General features: G+C 48.7%; 1 protein-coding gene across 2 annotated transcripts in view; it reads right to left on the bottom strand.

The window, feature by feature from the left end:
- The window catches only part of Xxylt1 (xyloside xylosyltransferase 1), a 135,822-nt gene that overhangs the window by 37,258 nt on the left and 80,839 nt on the right, over positions 1-17,725 (bottom strand). The gene's annotated exons all lie outside the window — the stretch shown is intronic.

Genomic DNA, 17,725 nt, shown 5'->3' with positions numbered 1-17,725 from the left:
TGATTGACCCAGGAAATGCTTAGGAAGGCAGTGGGTTGAGCCTCACCCCAAGCCTAAGACAGGAAGGTGTTGGAGGATTGATTTCGGCTCCAGGAAGGAGCCCAGGAGCTGGACTGCACCTTTCAATTTGACATTCCTTGATGACATGACAGTTTTGGCAAGGGTCCACCAGGGCAAGAAGGTAGGCAGGGACAGAACACCTTCTTAAGCAAAGAAGACCCAGAAAACCAGCCCTGAAATGCTTGTCCTGTTTTCCTCCAACACCCTCTGGAGAAAATGGGCCTTTCCAATCCCCACACCCGCATCCTGCAGCTGGCTCAGCCTCCTGCTAGGGTGCTTCTTAGCTGTCACTGCAATAGGGTAAGAGGCTACCGCTGGCTGGTCTGGTTTTGCATGATGCAATATGACATTACAAAGCAGAGGGGCCTAAACACTCTTCCAGGAGAGCAGAGAGGAGCAGTCCTCTCATCTTCATGGGGCCGGGCTGTAGCTCCACAGCTGCAATGGAGCCTGAGGCCATTTGACCAACTGCTCTCCCTGTGGTTTTCATCATCATGCTAGGTCAGGAGGCACAAGGAGGCCTTGGAGGAGGCACAAGGGAACTGGACAGGTGGTCCCACAGCAGATCTCTGCCCCAGGAAAAGCCTTCCCTAACACAACAGCACCCAGAATATCTGAGCACGCAGACATCAGACCTGGAAGAGGGGACATGGAGAGGGTGCCATCGCAGAATTGAAATGGAAATTCTGGAATTCTCTAACAGGGGTAAATTCTGAAATGTCTCAAATGGATCCATGCAAAGAGGTAACTGTGGAGATGTGTTACCTTCCGCTGTGTGGCATGATGAACTGCCAGCACCATTAGAAGCTTCAAAACCAGAAAGGAAAGGAGGGGAGGGGAGAGGAGGGGAGGGGAGGGGAGGGGGAAGGGGAAGGAAAGGAAGGGAAAATAAAGGTCAGGAAAGGATAGGACAGGAAAGGACAGGACAGGACAGGACAGGACAGGAAAGGAAAGGAAAGGAAAATAAAGGAGAGGAAAGGAAAGGGAAGGAGAGGAGAGGAGAGGAGAGGAGAGGAAAGGAGAGGAAAGGAGAGGAAAGGAGAGGAAAGGAGAGGAAAGGAGAGGAAAGGAAAGGAGAAAGAAACTTCAACACCAACGAAGTTTTCTCTCCCTGGAGTTCCTCCTGAGACAGCCTGGTGTGGCCTGGGACCATGACACCCCACAACCTGTGATGGTATTGGGGAGGGGGACAACAGACACACTATGTGCTGACTTGACCACTCTCATTACTTTCCAGCATATGTTCTAGGTCTGCTTACCTATGCACTGATGGCTTCGTCTGAGTAACAAGCCCCTGTTTTGTCATCAGGGCCTCTATGTCAAAAGCAGGTATCATCATCCACTACAAAGTTGAGATCAAAAGCCAGGTATGTCCTCAGTTCTATGGCATCCTCCTCCTACCCAGCTCCCCTTAAATCTCATCCACCCACCCAGGCATGATTTCACCCCCTTCCAATCAAATTCCAATGCTATCACCAACAACCTCTGTCTGGATTGCAAAGCCCTCCATGTCTGCCTTCTCCAGCCAGGCCTCAGGCCTCAGGCCTGCACACCTGATGCCTGGCCTGGAGCCCACACAGCCCCCTTTACCTAGTATTTCCATCCTTCCTGCCACCTTCTAGTAAGTCCCTTCTTCCTGGTTCTCTCCATGCCCGGTGGCCAAGTGCAGAGTCTTTCCCATGTGTTTAGCGACCTCCATACAGCCACCAGCTTGCTACCTCCGACCTGATTTGCTCTCCACTGAACTACACTCCTTGGCAGTAGACGTCCACCTGCCTCTTCAGAGTTTCAAACCCCGACACACAATAAACGCTGGAATGAATGAATGACTGACTAAATGAATGGTTGCACTAACACTGAATGGCTATGCAGCATCCCAGTGGGAAGCCAAATGCCAGCAGGCATTCCAATTTTCCTGGGAAGTAAAAAGGCAGCTGAATCATAAAAATGGAGTAAAAATTCATCTTTAAAAGATGGTGTTATACAGCTTTCTTGGCATTTACACTCATTCATCCCGGGGGGGGCACTGTGTAAGAAAGGTTGTGAGCTCAGGCAGCGAGGGATAGCACTGAAGGACATCTCTTTCCGTGAAAAGCAGAGTTGGGATATGCATTCAAGTCCTAGATTGCAGAACATACCTTCCCCTGCCCTTACTATTATGGTTTGGGTTATAGTTACAGTTCTACTGACATACAATTTCACCTGTGTAAAATGTACAATAGTGAATGTCATCACATTCCCAGAATTGCCTACATACTACATAAACACTTTTAGAGCATTCATCACCCCAAGTCACCTGCCTTTGCAACCAAGTTGGCCCCGTCTAGGCATTTACAATGGAAGCAAACAGCATGGTCCTTTGTGTCTGGCTTAAGGCATCTTAATGCTTCCAAGGTTCATCCATGTTATAAAATGGACAAATCTTTATTTTCAGTCAAATAATATCCCATTACACTTTCTTAAAACTTATTTTTAAATAAGTTAAGGTTTTGTTTGCTTGTTTGTCTGTTGGAGACAGAGTCTTACTAGCTAGCCCTGGCTGTCCTGGAACTCACTCTGTAAACCCTGTTGGCCCTGAACTCACAGAGATCTGCCTGCCTCTGCCTCCCAAGTCTGAGATTAAAGCTATGTGCCACCATGCCAGGTCATTTTGTTTCTGTATCTATCAATTGATAGGTACAGGGCCATTTATTTGTTTTGACTATTATTAGTAACACAATTATGAATGTCCACCCATACATGAAAGCTTTTATGTGGATGTGTATTTTTTCAGTTCTCTTGTTAGTACATTGTAGGAGAGCAATGGGTTGCTCAGATGGTAATTCCATGCTCGGTCCCTAGGACTGGAGACCGTTTCTACGGCAACTCCATCACCATTCCCCTCACACAGTAAGCAAGAGCTTCCCCTTCCCCGTACCCTCACTAGCACTTGCTGTTGCCCTATTTCCAAAACAGCCATCTTGGAGGGTAGGTGTTGGTACCTCACTGTAGATTTGATTCATTTTCCTGATGACTAACGGTGGGCCTCTTGTCATGAGCTTTTGGCTATGTGGATGTCTCTCCTGACATTCTGTCCGATCCAAAATATCCAGTATAATGTAGTCCATCCCCAGGACTTCTCAGTAGAAATGTGTGTCCTTTCTGAGGGCTGTGAGGCACAGCTCCAGCAACCCTTCCACAGGTGGGGGTTACCACTAGCACCCGCAGAGACTACTCTACAGCTGACTGACATGATGACAACTCCATCAAAGATAGGCCTGTGCGGCGTGCTGTCACCTGGAAGGGACTGGATGTGGTGCTAAGGGAGAGAGATGAACAAGGTGGACAGTGACAGCTCTCAAGAACTTTACAACTGAGCTGTGGAGACAGCAGGTAGGAGCAAAGTGACTTCTTCAGAGTCACGAGCATGGTGCTTCAGGGCCTGGGAGCGGGAAAGGAGCTGCAGCTGTGCGGTGAGCTGCTCATGATCTGGGGCTGGTGAAGGCCAGGCCTGGCTAGGAGTCCCTGGAGGCAGGGAGATGCGGTGCCACGGGCTACCTGAAGGAATTAGATGAACCCCTGCACGCTCATGCCATCCCAGCTCTCCGTGAACGCCATTTCAGGCTGTGGAGAGAGGGGACATGGGGAACGAAGGGGGAGAGACCAGGCTGAAACCAGAGCACAAGGGGCCTTCATGTGGTAGCAGGTGTGGCTGTCCTCTGCGCAGCAAAGGGTAAGGCACAGAGAGCCCAACGTGGCAGAACTGCCAAGGTTTGCTCAGCCCAGAGCCTACAAATCAACGCCGCAACCAAGGCTCATGAGCTCCATAAGGGGCAACATGTGAGGACCTCCCTCAACGTGTGCCACTTGGCTCCCTTTACAACAGCCTGAGCTCAGATGGGCGGAGGAAAGCTCCCTTTCTGATGGCCTGTTTCTTGTCCATTACTGGGTGCCTCTGACTGTAGGTACAGGCGTCGAACACCAAAGGTCTAACCCTGACACTACACAATCGCTACAGAACTAGAACAAAGCAGGCTGAGAAGCTCTCTTAGCCCTGCCCCCACTTCCAGACAGTCTTCTGTGTCCACAAGTGTTCTGCATTGGCATCTGCAAGGTAGTTAGCTGTTTTAGTCAGTCCTGGCTCCACATTCTCATCAACACCTCACAAGCCTGGGCAGCCTTGCTTGGCAGCCAGCTGTCCTGAGCTGAGTGGACACATAGCAGTTGGCTATTGATAGCACGGCTATTTCAGCAGACTGCAGCAAAACGCACAAATCAGCCGTCACAAAAGATGGCTTTGGAATCTGCTGCAGCAGGAAAATGCACATCTTCAAGCTCCACTCCACACATAAGAAGATTCTCCCAGGAAGCTCCACCAGGGTCATTTCCACATCCTGCCCTCCCCTGAGGTCAGGTATGAGTCAAGCAAGTGAGAAATGGTCACCTCCTCTTTAAAAGACTAACCCCCCCCCGCCCAGAGTGTGATGCATCTCTCTATCCTGAGTGCTATCAAGGACCCAGCACACCCAAACTACTTTTACCACAAGAGATGTTAACATGACTCAGAGGGAAAAGGAGGTGTGCTTGCTTGATGCCGGCCCCCCTTTTTTCCTAGATTTATGATTTGAACAGTTTTGTAAAATGGAGACACTGTCTCTCCTGTCCATCTTCCATGGGCCTCAGCAAACAGGGACAGCAATGAAAAGACATGTCCGGGGGGTCAGAATCAAGCAGGGTCAGAAGATGCTGCTGGAAGCCAGTGAGGCTTAGAGCAGCAGCCAGTGAAGCTTGGAGGAGCCAGCTACCAGGGCCTCACTTGTGAGGAAGTAAGGACTCAACGGAGCCATTATGAACCTGTTACACCCAGTGACAAGGCTGCACCAGCTCAAGAAGAGGGCCCACATTTACAGCATGAGACACACGGACATCTTTCAGTACCTTTGCTTTCTCACCTATGAAATGGGGATGACAACACTACTAACCTCGGGGGAACTAAACATCCAAGTGCTTGAGACAGTGACAGTCCTGTGTGATACAGTCATTAAGTACAAGTTAGCACTGCTACAAAGTAGCCTCTGCTCGCCATCGCCATTAATCTAAGCTGAGCCAGAGGAACAGAGGTCTTTGGGGACACTAACAGCACCAGCCTTCACTGGGAAGATGATGTTGCAAGCCTTCTCAAAGCAAGAGTGGAAAGCTGGGCGACGCCATGTTTTCATTCTTTCTTTACTAAGAGGTTTGGGACTGATACCACGCCGCACGTGTCTGTGAGGGTTCAGAGAGGACTAAGGTGAGATGGTGCCTCCAGTGTGAGCGTCACCATCCCACAGGCTGGCCCCACCAGCGCCAGCATCCTCTCTCTCTGGTTGGCCACAAGTGCAGACCCACCCTTCCCTTCTGTGATGGACTGCAACTAGGAGCTAAAACAAGCACTTCCTGCTCTCAGCTGCGCGCTCTGCATTTGCCCACCGCACAATCCTCTTCTGGTTAATGATACAGAGGCAGCTACATTCTGCAAACTGAAGCTTTCCTTTGAGTTCTAGAATGTCATCCCAAAGCCCTGGCTGGGGAGGAAGAGAGAGGCAGATGACAGTGTGGCATCATCCCCGGCCCTGGTAGAATCAGGCAGATCACAGAGGAGCAAGAGGAAGGCAGCGGAAGCTGGGGCCCTTCCTGCTGAGTTGGCAGATGGCTGCTGGGACAAAAAGAGAAATTAATTTTCCTGAATGGCACCAAGTTACAGCAGCTGACATCTGCAAGAAGGCTTGGCCAGCTCTGTGGAGGGAAGAGGGCCTGTGAAGGACTCTTTTATTTACAGTAAGAATTCTGTAGGTGATCAAGAGTTCTGGAAGTGCTGAAGACAAACATGTGACCAAAGTCCTTCTCCAGTTTCTTAAGTGACAGCGTCTAGCAGGGGGCTCTAAAACACAGTGCAACCTCTAGAATTAGAAGCATTCCATGTTGAAGCATCTCTGCTATAGACAATAGTCACAGGCAGATGTCTGCTGTTTCAAGGCTCTGGGGTATTGAGACACGTCAGCAAGCTGCACTGGTGGTTGGGCCCAGCACCCTTCCTTTCTAGTACTCACCCAACATCCATGCCTGGCATTCTTTTAGGCGTGTGACGAATACTAATTCATTCAACTCTTACAGCCCAGCATCCTCTGACAAACATACTGGCATACAGACAATGTCCAGGGCACACTTGGGTTAACAAGCTAGGGCAAGGCACGTGGGTAGGTGAGTGGCAAGACTGGAATTCAAGCACAGGCAGTCTGATGCCAGCTTCTGCCCCTGACTTCCCTACTGGGCTCAGAGCATGCCCTCAGCAGAAGTCTAAGAAAAATAGAGGGAGTAACCCAGATTCCAACATGGCACTGGGATCTTCCCCTATAAGCTTCTAGAACATCCTAGCAGGCCAGGCTTTCCAAAGCCTTTGCAGAACAAAGCCACACTAGAACTCTGTGTATCCAAGCCCAAGGTTTTCTCTGTAGATTAGTCTAGACACATACCACAAGTATTTAGGGTTTTAGTTCACTTCTGTTCCAATATAAAATTCAAGTTAAATGACAGCAGAGGCACTTGGTTGGTCTCAGAGCAGCCACAGAAAATCCTTGAAAGGTAGGACAGGGTGTTCACGGCCTTCAATTCCAGCTGTCAGGAAGCGCTGGGGAGCAGAGCTCTCAGAACTAATAGCAATCAAACGTATTGCTCATACCTGGCAGGGAACCCCGATGGCGTCTGTCCTGCACGATGGCAGGGACAGAAGGCATTATGGTGGGGTCGATGGCTTGGGAAAAGGTGACAGGACATGCCACATGACTCTGTGGGGATGGCTACCCCCCCCCCAAAGATGCATTCTTTCGTGCATCTGGAGCTGAGCATGTCAGCCTCCGAGATGCCAGGACAGGATTCACAGAAGACACAAACTCAAGCCTGCTACCCAGATTTAAAAAAAGAAATGGGTACATGCATAGGCTTGCTTCAGAGAGGCCTCTTTCTTGCCTCTGGACATAGTGCTATGACAGGAGGCAGTCCATCCATATTTCCAACTGGCCAGTGCTCCATAGACATTGCATTGAAGGAGTGAGCATGGGAAGGAGACCATCAGCCCTGACAAAGGAAAACCCAGAGAAAACAAGAGCTTCACAAGGAGGAGTGCAGACATGATCCACATGACCTCAGAGAACAGAGGCTGAGACAATGAGTAGCAGACGCGGGGACGAAGATGGTCAGATTTAACATACAGAAATGCATTCCTGGGGCCTGGAAAGATAGTTCAGCGGTTAAGGGCACTGGTTGCTCTTCCACAGGACCTGGGCTCAGTTCCCAGCATCAACATGGAAGCTAACAATTGTCTGTAATGCCAAGATCTGACACCCTCACACAGACACACATGCAGGCAAAACACTAATGTATATAAAATAAAAATAGATTATTTAAAAAAGGAATGCATTCTTATGAATTTGTTCAGCAATAATGGACTGCTTCAGAAGTTACCAGGTCCCTATAGCAGGATGTGACTAATAAGCAAAGGCCAGATAAATCAAGGACACTGCAGAGGAGATTTGAACATGAGGTAAGATATCCTCGGGTATCCCATTCCTGAGACTGTAATTCTATGGAGAGAAGCAGCTGGGCACAGGGCTCACACCTGTAATCCTAGCACTTGGGAGACTGAGACAAGAGAAATGCTGCAAGTTTGAGGCTATCCAGGGCTACATAATGAGTTCCTGACCAGCCTGGACTGTTGTCTCTCAAAAATCAACGACATCTATAAAGAAAGAAAGGATGCTGGACAGGAAGGAAATTACTTGAGTCACCTACCCAAATCTCTTTCCCCACCTCCTCCTCTAACCATGTCACTTACCAGAGAGGAGCATCAGATAGCTCAGTGACAGAAAGGAGGCAGGAAGGCAAAACGCCAGTGGTTGCCATCTCTAGAGACTGACAGGTGGGCACCCGCTTCCATGGGGAAGTCCACCCTGATTCCAGCACACACCCAAGCTTCCAGAGCAGGAGGCTGAGACTGCAGAGAATGGTGAGCCGAATGGGATTCCTGAGCGGTTAAGAGGCAGACTCTAGAACTCAGGCTAAAAGGGGCTCTACCCACATTAATCCTATCACCTTGGAAGGGTGAAGATGGGAGGATAGACAGATTAGTAGATGTACAGACAAATGAATGGATGGATGGGTAGATAGGTTACAAGCAGAACGTACTATAGTGCATCCCATAATGGTAAGAGATGTTGTCATCTAAGCCACACTACACACATACTAGTGTAGATGCTAAGTATAGCCTTCCTGGAGACAGTTCAGATTCAGGCCCTCACCACTAAGACTTCTTGATGTTCAAACCTTCCAGGAATCAGTGAGACCAGCTATGTACAACACCCGTCAACTCCACATTGACCTCAGCATCACCAGAGAGGAAAAGTAATCAAAACTGTTTTGTTGCAGAGACATAAGGCTGGCAGATACCTGGTTCTCCCAAATGACCAAGGACTGAGGTGTGAGGTCATCACATGAGGCTTGAACAGCAGGGCAGGGGCTAGAATACTTTTAAATGTTGTTTAGACTGTTGTCCAGCATTCAGCATCGTGCCCTGATCAAGCAGTGCACTCTCTCCTACTGGGAGAAGTAGAGCCCATGAGCCCTTGTGCCTGTTTGGGAACAGCTGCCTTTGCTAGCCAGAGCCCAGGGAGCTCTGGGGGCACAGAGCACATGGACTGCATGGGACTAGCTGTGGAGTGCAGGTACCCAAGACCTGTGCGTACCATGCAGTCGCTAGTCCAAAGCAGTCTCACACCGAAGACCAGATGGAGCAGACTCTTGGGTGGTGGTGGTTTTTGTTTTTTGTTTGTTTGGGGTTTTTTTGTTGTTGTTGTTATAAAGTGAGAGAACATCTGATTAGTTCCCAGGGTAAAAAAAGAAAAGAGAGAGTGAGAGAGATGATAATCTGGTGAATATAACTTAACTGTAATAGGCAGAAGGGGCCTTCTGTGATTGAAAGCAGGATACAGCCTGGAACAGTGTCTATCCTTACATGCAGATACACGTTACAAATCCCAAGGGAGGAGACTCAGTGACCTGGGATACAGGGAGCTAGATATGAAGCCGCCAGGCCTCTTAAATCTACATTTCCTTTATTCAGCAAAGGATGCCCTCTACGTAGACCTTAGGTGCAGAAGCCAGGACCCAGACAAATGTGACTATCAAAGCTGAGCAGGCAATGAAGTTTGGGGCCCATGTACCGATGCATGATGGGCATCCATGGACCCAAGTCTGCACGGGCTTCTTTGCATCAGTGGATGAGAGGGTGATGAGAAGCAGGGAACATGGAACCACTGCCATCACTTCAGCCTTGCTTTCCTCCACCTTCTTACTGAGTCCTCTGCTCCCTTCCTTGCCCATCAGGCCCTCAGCCTCCCCCAAGCGTCTTCACACCTCAACTGGAAGATGCTCATGTATAGATTAAGGATAACACAGGCAAGCTCCAATATATGCCAAGTGTTGACTTACTCTCTATTTTCTTCCAGAACTATGTTCCTAGAAAGGAATTTTGGTCGGTCTGCTGCTTTGTTATTAGCTAAATTTGAGGTTACCCAGAGATATTTAGTGCAAATTTAAAGATTATGGGTAATAATCAACAACTATCTCAAGGAATGGGAGAAAACATTTGAGGAAACAGAGCTCAGGGTAGACCCGAAACCATCAGCACCAGTATCTGGGACATCTGCGACTAACTGAGGTATCCAAGATCCTTGGCCAAGGGTGGCCACAGAGCCAGCTTCCCATTAGACCCTCCTGGCATGGGCCAGACACCATCTGGCACACCAGTGTGCTGTTTGGCTAGTAGATTGCTTGCTTAATTAAACTTCAATATCTTTAAAAGAAAAATCAGATGTGATAACATCAGGTTAATATTCATGTAAAAAAATTAACAACAAAAAACCTACTCTGAAACTACAACCAAACCAAAAATTCAGAAACACTATTCAGCAATCAGGTCATAGAAGGATTTTCAACCAGTTGCTCACCTTTTCCTTTTTTCCTTCCTTTTTTGTTTTTGTTTTTGTGTAGTCCTGGCTGTCCTGGAACTCACTTTGTAGACCAGGCTGGCTTCAAACTCACTGAGATCTGCCTGCCTGTGTCACCACCACCCAGCGGATCCATTTTTTTTTCATCTACAAAAACTTGTATTACTCTCAGTAGGTATTTTCCTGAAGTTACACTGTTCCAGTGCTCTGTGCCCCCAGAGCTCCCTGGGCTCTGGCTAGCAAAGGCAGATCAGACAGCTGTTCCCAGCCATTTCCGTTTCCTTTGGACCAAACAGGCTCAAGGGCTCTGCTTCTCCCTGTAGGAGAGAGACAGTGCACTGTTTGATCCTTGCATGGTGCTAAATGCTGGACAACAGTCCAAACAACATGAAGAATGTCTGGAGAGGAGGCTGTAGGCAGGGTCACACTCGAGTCCTCCCAAACCCTAATAAATACTTGACAGAAGAATCGGTTTAAAGAAATGTGGGCATCCCTCCTCCATTCTGGTTATCCCCTCTAAATAGTAAGGCCAATTTTTATACCTTCGTCTTGCTTCACCAGTATCTTCCAGCTCTGCAATTACACTATGATGAACATAAAAATCTTATCCACTGACAGTCTGACAGAGTCCTGGGATATAATGCCTTTTTTATAGTTCCAAGCTCATAAGCATTGGGCCAATGGAGATGGGGTGGTTCTGGCAGCAGAGAACGGGTCTCCATGAAGACACTGAGCTTCATTTTATTAAGGGAGGCAGTAAATATTTTTACAGGGCCAAGGGGAATCAGTGGAGGCAGAGAAGCAGTCATATGCAAGGCGCCTTTCTCCACATGGCAATATCAATGAGGTCCCATGAGCGTCTCTATGACTTTCCATTTGCAAAAGTCCATCAGAATGGGCCAGCCTCATAATGAGAGCTCATTTGCACAGGCAGGGACACAGCAAGCATCCAGGCCATTCATTATATGCTAAGCAACTAGAGCTCCAGAATGTGCTCCTTCTCTTACATATAGTGATACAAAAGTTGCAAGGATGGGGACAGCTGGGAGGGCCAGGCCCCTGGTAATGAACACATTCACGTTCTCAGCTCCTAGATAGGATGGGGAGGAGGGGGTGAACTCTCAAACAGAGGAAGGAACTAAGAACTCTTGTATAAAGGAGTACAAGGTGCTCAAACTCAGTTCAGTTTGAACACTTGATGTCTTTTTAATAACCAATCCTGCTGCTAACCTGGAGGAATAGGAGCTGGGAACTGAATCTCCATGTCACTTTGTCACCTGGGTAAATTAAGTCCTGGAATTGAAACCTGTGTCTGAGGTGGCCATGGAGCCATCTTAAGACATCCTTTGCACACAGCCCATCACACTCAATGCAGTCCTTTCTACACCCTGTTTGACACAGGTCCCTTTTGCACACATGCCACTGGGATTCCACTATACTCGTGCGACCTCACCCTCCCCAGATCTTTTATGCTGCCTAGGTTGCTTATATGGTTCATTCGGTGACATACTTATTTGGCAAAGAAAAACAGGCTGCAAAAGCAGATAGCTATGCCACAGTTGTAGAATTTCCCAGTGAGGCCACCTGGAGAAGGTCTCCCCTGCTAAGGGGACAGGGCTAGTTTCTTAGAATAGCCAGACCTTCCACAAAAGCCTAACAAATTTTCTATTTGGGCTCAGAGCCCAACACTGCAAGTACATAAGATACCTTTCAGAAGAAAGCTCACACAATTCTTTTCATTTTGGAGGCATATAAAATTGAGGGCTGGCTGGGTGGTGGTGGTGCATGCCATTAATCCCAGCACTCAGGAGGCGGAGGCAGGTGGATCTCTAAGTTTGAAGCCAGCCTGGTCTACAGAGCGAATCCCAGGAGAGATAGGGCTGTTACACAGAAAAATCCTGTCTCGAAAAACACAACAAAATAAAATAAAATAAAATTGAGGGCCACGCAGCAAAGTTTACAGTCCCCGCAGAGGAGGTCTTTGTGGTTCACCCGAGGTGAATCTCTGAACAGTGGCTCTGCATGGCCTTGGCATTTGTTTCTATCCATTTTTCATGGCTACAGTGTGATACCTGAGGCTGGGTTACATTACCAACTTTATTTAACAGAAACTGGTTGCCTCAAAGACAAACACAGGGACAAGAGCTCAGAAATTCATCTGCCAGTGTCAGGAACAGAGACCTGACCTTTTATCTTCACATCCAAGTTTACAATTGCTACGGGATGATTCTGAGGAAGAAGGGCCACATGCCTAGTGAACAATAGACATATGTGAGTCAGGAAGCCTTCCAGAAGTGCCAGTCACATGAGCATCCTGACACAAGACAATGTGGAGAGACACAGCAAAGGCCATTAGGTAAGCCACCTCATCAGACAATGGCGGAGCTCACAGAACCGCTCAGTTCTAAGCCAGCATCAGCAGCCTTACAAAAGAAGACTGAGGACACTTTCAGGGTCCACAGCATGATGCCTGGGAGAAGCGTGTAAGGAAGAGAAGAAATAGATCAGCTTCCGTCCATCATGCCTGAAACTGGAGAGCACTATGGACTAGCCAGAGCACGAGAATGCAGTCCACGTTTGTATGTGTTGACAGCTCAGCATACTAAAAGGTGTTAACAAATGAAGGTCGTGTCGGGTACAAGGTGCTCACAGCATATTGTTGTGTGGACACAAACCAAACTCACAAGAATGTAAGCAGGAGTTGTTTGGTTTGGCGGTACATATCTGTAATGGCAGCATTGGAGAGGTTGAAGCAGGGGGATTGTAATTTTGAGGCTAGCCTGGGTTTTCACAAGACTCTGTCTCAAAAAGCGGGGGGCGGGGGGGTGGCAGAAAGTTCATTTACGCAATGATAAACTTACAGATTAAATAAACAACAACACAATCCTTGTGTAAGTAATGAAAATATATTTTATTTCTTTCTAATAATTCCCTTTTGCTTGTCTGTTGTTTGGTTGGCTTGACATCCCAAGCTGACCTCAAATTTGCTTTGTAACCTAGACTCAAAATCCTCCTGCCTTACCCTTCCAAGTACTGAGATAACAGGCATGCACCACCCCACCACCCCAACACTTACTTATTCTACATATTTAGTCCAGGGGAGAGACACAGTAGGGCACAAAGCTGAAACTAACCTATCCAAAGGCCAGGGATGGGACAAGGGCAAGAGCCGTGGTCTGAGCTCTGGAAGCTAGCAGAACAGCCAGCTAATCCACTCGAGGGAAACAGGGTCAAACAGGCAGCAAATGGCAGGCTGGTGTGTGGAGGCAGGGGCTGCCACCTGCTGGAGTGGTCCCTTCACAGAGACTACACAGGACACCTCCTTCTCTGCTACCCTCTGGGTTTCCAATACTCTTTTGGGATATTAAACCTTTCCTGTCTCTGTAATGGATCCTTGTCTCCTGTAATATGGTCAGCTTCTGTCCTTGTTTAAAGTGCAGTAAGAGAACCATCGGCGTGAGTACAGATGCTGAACTAATGTGAGAGTGATTTCTTTGGGGGGAGGGGAGGGGAGAACCCGGGTCTACTGGATCTCAGTAACAAGGAAACTGGAATTTATAGTTTCTCAGTCTCCCCATGAGAGGCGAGCAGGCTTGTATGGCAGGTAAGAACTTCCTCAAACACAGGCGGGGCACTACTAACATACAAGGAAACACCGGCTTGGGGGCTGAGTGACTCTCCTTGCACCACAGCATTCATCCGTGGCTGAGCTAGGACTCAGGGTAGCACTGCTCCTGCCAGGAACCATATGTAACCATCTAACTTAATCCCCATCAGCTCTGATGAGAACAGAGTTAGCGTCTCCTTTTGTCAACTACAGAAACTAACCTCAGAGCCAAGATCACATGACTGGAGAGCAGCAGCAGTGGGGATCTGTCCATGCCCTCCCTCCCTTCCTACCCAGCATGCCCCTGAGAGCCTGTACCAGTTTCAGGAAAGGAATAAAGCAGGAACAGACAAGGTAGATGGACATGCTCATCCGAGCACCAGAAGGAGGCAGGGCTGGCACAGGGCTGCCAAGAGACTGAAGAAGTAGATAGTAAAGGACAGACACAAAAGCAAGTTCCTGGCTCTGGTGCATACCCTGACAGGGCCCTGGCTGCTCTGGCCGTGGCCTCATGGTGTGCCTGGGCCTGTGCCAGGTCACAGTGGGCTGTAGAGCTGGTGAATCCCCCGGAAGTTGTAGCCCCTTCCAACAAATCTGCCATTCAGAGGCTCCTCAGGCAGCCAGCCCCAGGACAAAGTGACCTTAGCCTGCTGCTGCCACTCAGGCTCCTGCTTCCTGTCAACCAGTAGGGTCAAGCAGGGGCCAGAAACCGTGCTAGGCTGCCTGGTACTATGGCCTTTTCAACGACCTGGGCCAGCTTGGCTCCTAGCTCCTGAAGGGTGGTGGTCCCTTAGACGAGGCACTCTGAGGGGAGGCCACACTCACTCCTGCCCTGGTTATCCTCATGCTCCACTTCCATGCCCTCTGCCCCTGCCCAGGCACTCGAAGGAAAGCCAGATCACTCACTTCTGCTGGGAAAGAAAATTGTCCAACTGGGGTCAGAGAGCTGGAGTTGGGTTTCGTGATTTAGGAAAAACAAATAGGGTACTTTGTTGAATGCAACTTTCAGATAAACAACAAATAACTTTAGGTGTATGCATACACTATCTAGAACACACTTATCACACAAAATGGTATCTGTTGTCAACCTCAAGTTCCACATCCCTGGTGTCCTGTGGTGGTACCTGTTATAGTCAGGGGTCAGGTAGAACAGGAGGTCATGAAACAGAAATGACAGGCAGATGATAGATGGGTGATAGGCAGACAGATGATAGGTAGATAAGTAGACAGATGATAGATGGGTAGAGGACAGATGGTCAGACAGCTCTCCTGCACACAGGAAAAACACAGAGGACCTGTGACTTGCAGCACATCCCACAGCTAATTGGCTTCTGAGTCCAACTTGGTGCCACCACCTCTACATCAGCTGCTTCAGCTGTTCCTATGACTTCAAAGTAAATTCTACAGGGACAGAAAGAAGGCCCACATGCTGCCTGCACTTCTAATGCACTCACAGGACTCACAGGACTCACAGGCAGTCATCCCACATGCCATGCTTGTAAGCTTGAGGTGGGGGTTAGCAGAGCAGGCCTCAGGGGGCTCTCTCCCTTTGACCTCACCCCAGGCACACAGAGCACACAGAGCTCATCAGGGGTCCAGTTCCAGACAAAGATGCACAAGAAGGTCCAAGGAGAGGAGGGCGGCATTCTACCCAAGTCTGCCAGGCCCTTGATTTTCAGACAAAGAAAGTTTGACTCTACCAAACTGTACCAGGGACCTAGGGAGGAAAGCATCTTCATACTCCAACACTGCCTGACCCTGCAGCTCTGTCCAGAAAGCAGTCGGTTTGATGTTTGTGGGGAAAAATGTGAAAAGGCCGTTTGTCAAACGCATGGTGGGAAACACTTCCCCCCACCCTCCTGCAAGCCTGAGACATTTTACCACTCACAATAGAGGGAAGCCACCATAAAAAACGACTTGCTGTGTGCCCTTTGAAGTACAGCAACTGTGAGACAAGTGATTATAAAACTCACACAGCTGGGGGACTGGAGCCCATTCCTGCTCAGTGAATTTCCAGAAGCGGTCACGTTGGACACAGTGCTACAGTGTTTGTTACCTGTTTCTTTCTTCTTGTGCATGCTATCAGATTCTACTTATAGCAAACAATTTGTCCATGTCACATCAGGCCACACGGGGAGGCCTCTGAGCACCAGTTGCTATGGGAGGGCCCCTACAGGCAGTAGACAGGGCTGATCCCTGGGCTGTGGGTCCCCGGTAAACTGTTGCCCATGTCTAAGGATCAGGGGTCCAGTGTCCACTCAGAAGAAGGGCCCGGCTTCACCTGTACTTGTGTGGCTGCCACTAACTAGACTGTGGTCTCCTTTCCACCTTTTCATCCCATTACATCCTCTAGTCTCTGTCTCTGGCCCCCAGCTGGGTGAATCCTAAGCGGGGAACAACTAACTGATCGTTCAGGTCCCGGACTGCTCCAGTTTCCATATGGAAGAAGGCAGTGTCCATACACACATACACATATGCAGTATTCCTAGTCTGCCACCAGCCAAACCACTCTCAGGCGCAGCATCCTGAAGGTACACACTGTAACAGGTGATCCCTGGACATTGTCGTGTGAGGACACTCATTTGCTGCCTTGATTTAGTGACCTTCACGGCTGCGGGTCAGTCAGTCTGTTGTTAAGACTCTTGCCAGCAGCAGGTTCTCATTGAACTCACTGAACATAAAGATTAAGATGCAGAAAGTAAGGGAAACTTAATTTGAATCTATAACCTTTCAGGTGTTTCTTTGGGAAAGCCAGATAATTAAAGTGATTTAAGTTCTACCATTATAAAAGCCTAGATGTGCAGAAAACAAAAATCTGCCCAAGATTATTGTAACAAATGTGATGGGGTTTTAATGTACTATAAAGAGAAACTCCAACCTTATCTTGCAGGTGTTGCTGATGCAACCGTTTGACAACCTGCCAGTCTAAATGTCCTAAGTAAAGTTTCTGCACTCCGATAAGCCTCTCCATCGATGCAGCAATTCAAATCAGACCAAATCAAATCAAATTAGAAAAAAAAATCATGTTTAATGGATACAACACTCCCAGATGATTTTCCAGCCCCCCAGAGAGGAGAGGTTAACAGAGAGCAGGGAAAACCACACCTCTGCTTTCTGGGGGACAGTTTAAATACCCTGTGGGGGTGGTCTTGAGCATGTCTGGGGAAGAGGTTTGGAGAGAGATGGGGAGGGGGGCTTGGGGTGAAGCTTCCACCAGAACACCAGGGCCTGAGTCTGAGCAGTAGGGGGTTCACTGCATACAATAGCAGGCCAAACAGGGGGGAGGAGCCGTGAGCACCAAAGCTGGGGGGGAGTGGAGACTCTGCTCCCCTTTCTAAAGGGGCGCCAAGGCCTCAGGACTAGAACCCAGGACTTTACATTTAATGTTTCCTTGCTTACCTTAAGGGCAGCTTTCTGTGGTCAACATGGCAGGTTTGTCCCTGGGGAGCCTGAGTCAGCATTACATAAGGGGGACAGCACACAAAGCCCCAGGAGTTCTCAGCTCACTTGAGGCCTCAGGAATTTCCTGTTATGTGATCTGAGACTCCCAAGAGCCACCACTAAACCCAGCCTGTCTCTCCCTCCTTCAGTGGAGGAAAACTCACACTCTGAGTCACTAGGTGCCAGGGCCAGCAGTCTCTGATGATTTCTAGCTCCTCCGGTAATTGAGCCAGCACAAGGCACATAGAACAAAGGGCCCCAGGAGCCCAGGGAAGAAGAATTCTAGATTTTCTGGAGCAAACTTGGTCAGAGCTGGCTTTGGGGGAGGCTATCAGTCAGAGGGGGGTGAGGGTGAGTCAACACAGAACCTCAGCTGTGAGACTTGCTTTGAACCCAAGCCTACCTCTCTTCCTCTGTAAACATAATGTATGTGCAACATGGGCATAACCACTGGGGGGGTGGGGATAAGGGACCAATGCACCATCCCCTTTGTCCCCAAGACCTGTGCTGGCTTTGGAGAGCATCTCCTTGGTTTTCCCTGTGATTTTTATTAGCACTTGTGTTTGCTCAGTAAAGCTTGCTGTTCTGTTTTGCCTAT

The sequence above is a fragment of the Mesocricetus auratus genome, unplaced genomic scaffold (assembly GCF_017639785.1).
Source record: "Mesocricetus auratus isolate SY011 unplaced genomic scaffold, BCM_Maur_2.0 Super-Scaffold_100008, whole genome shotgun sequence".
Lineage (NCBI taxonomy): Eukaryota > Metazoa > Chordata > Mammalia > Rodentia > Cricetidae > Mesocricetus > Mesocricetus auratus.
The sequence above is the reverse complement of the archived record's forward strand: the minus strand, read 5'-3'. Positions and strand labels throughout refer to the sequence as shown.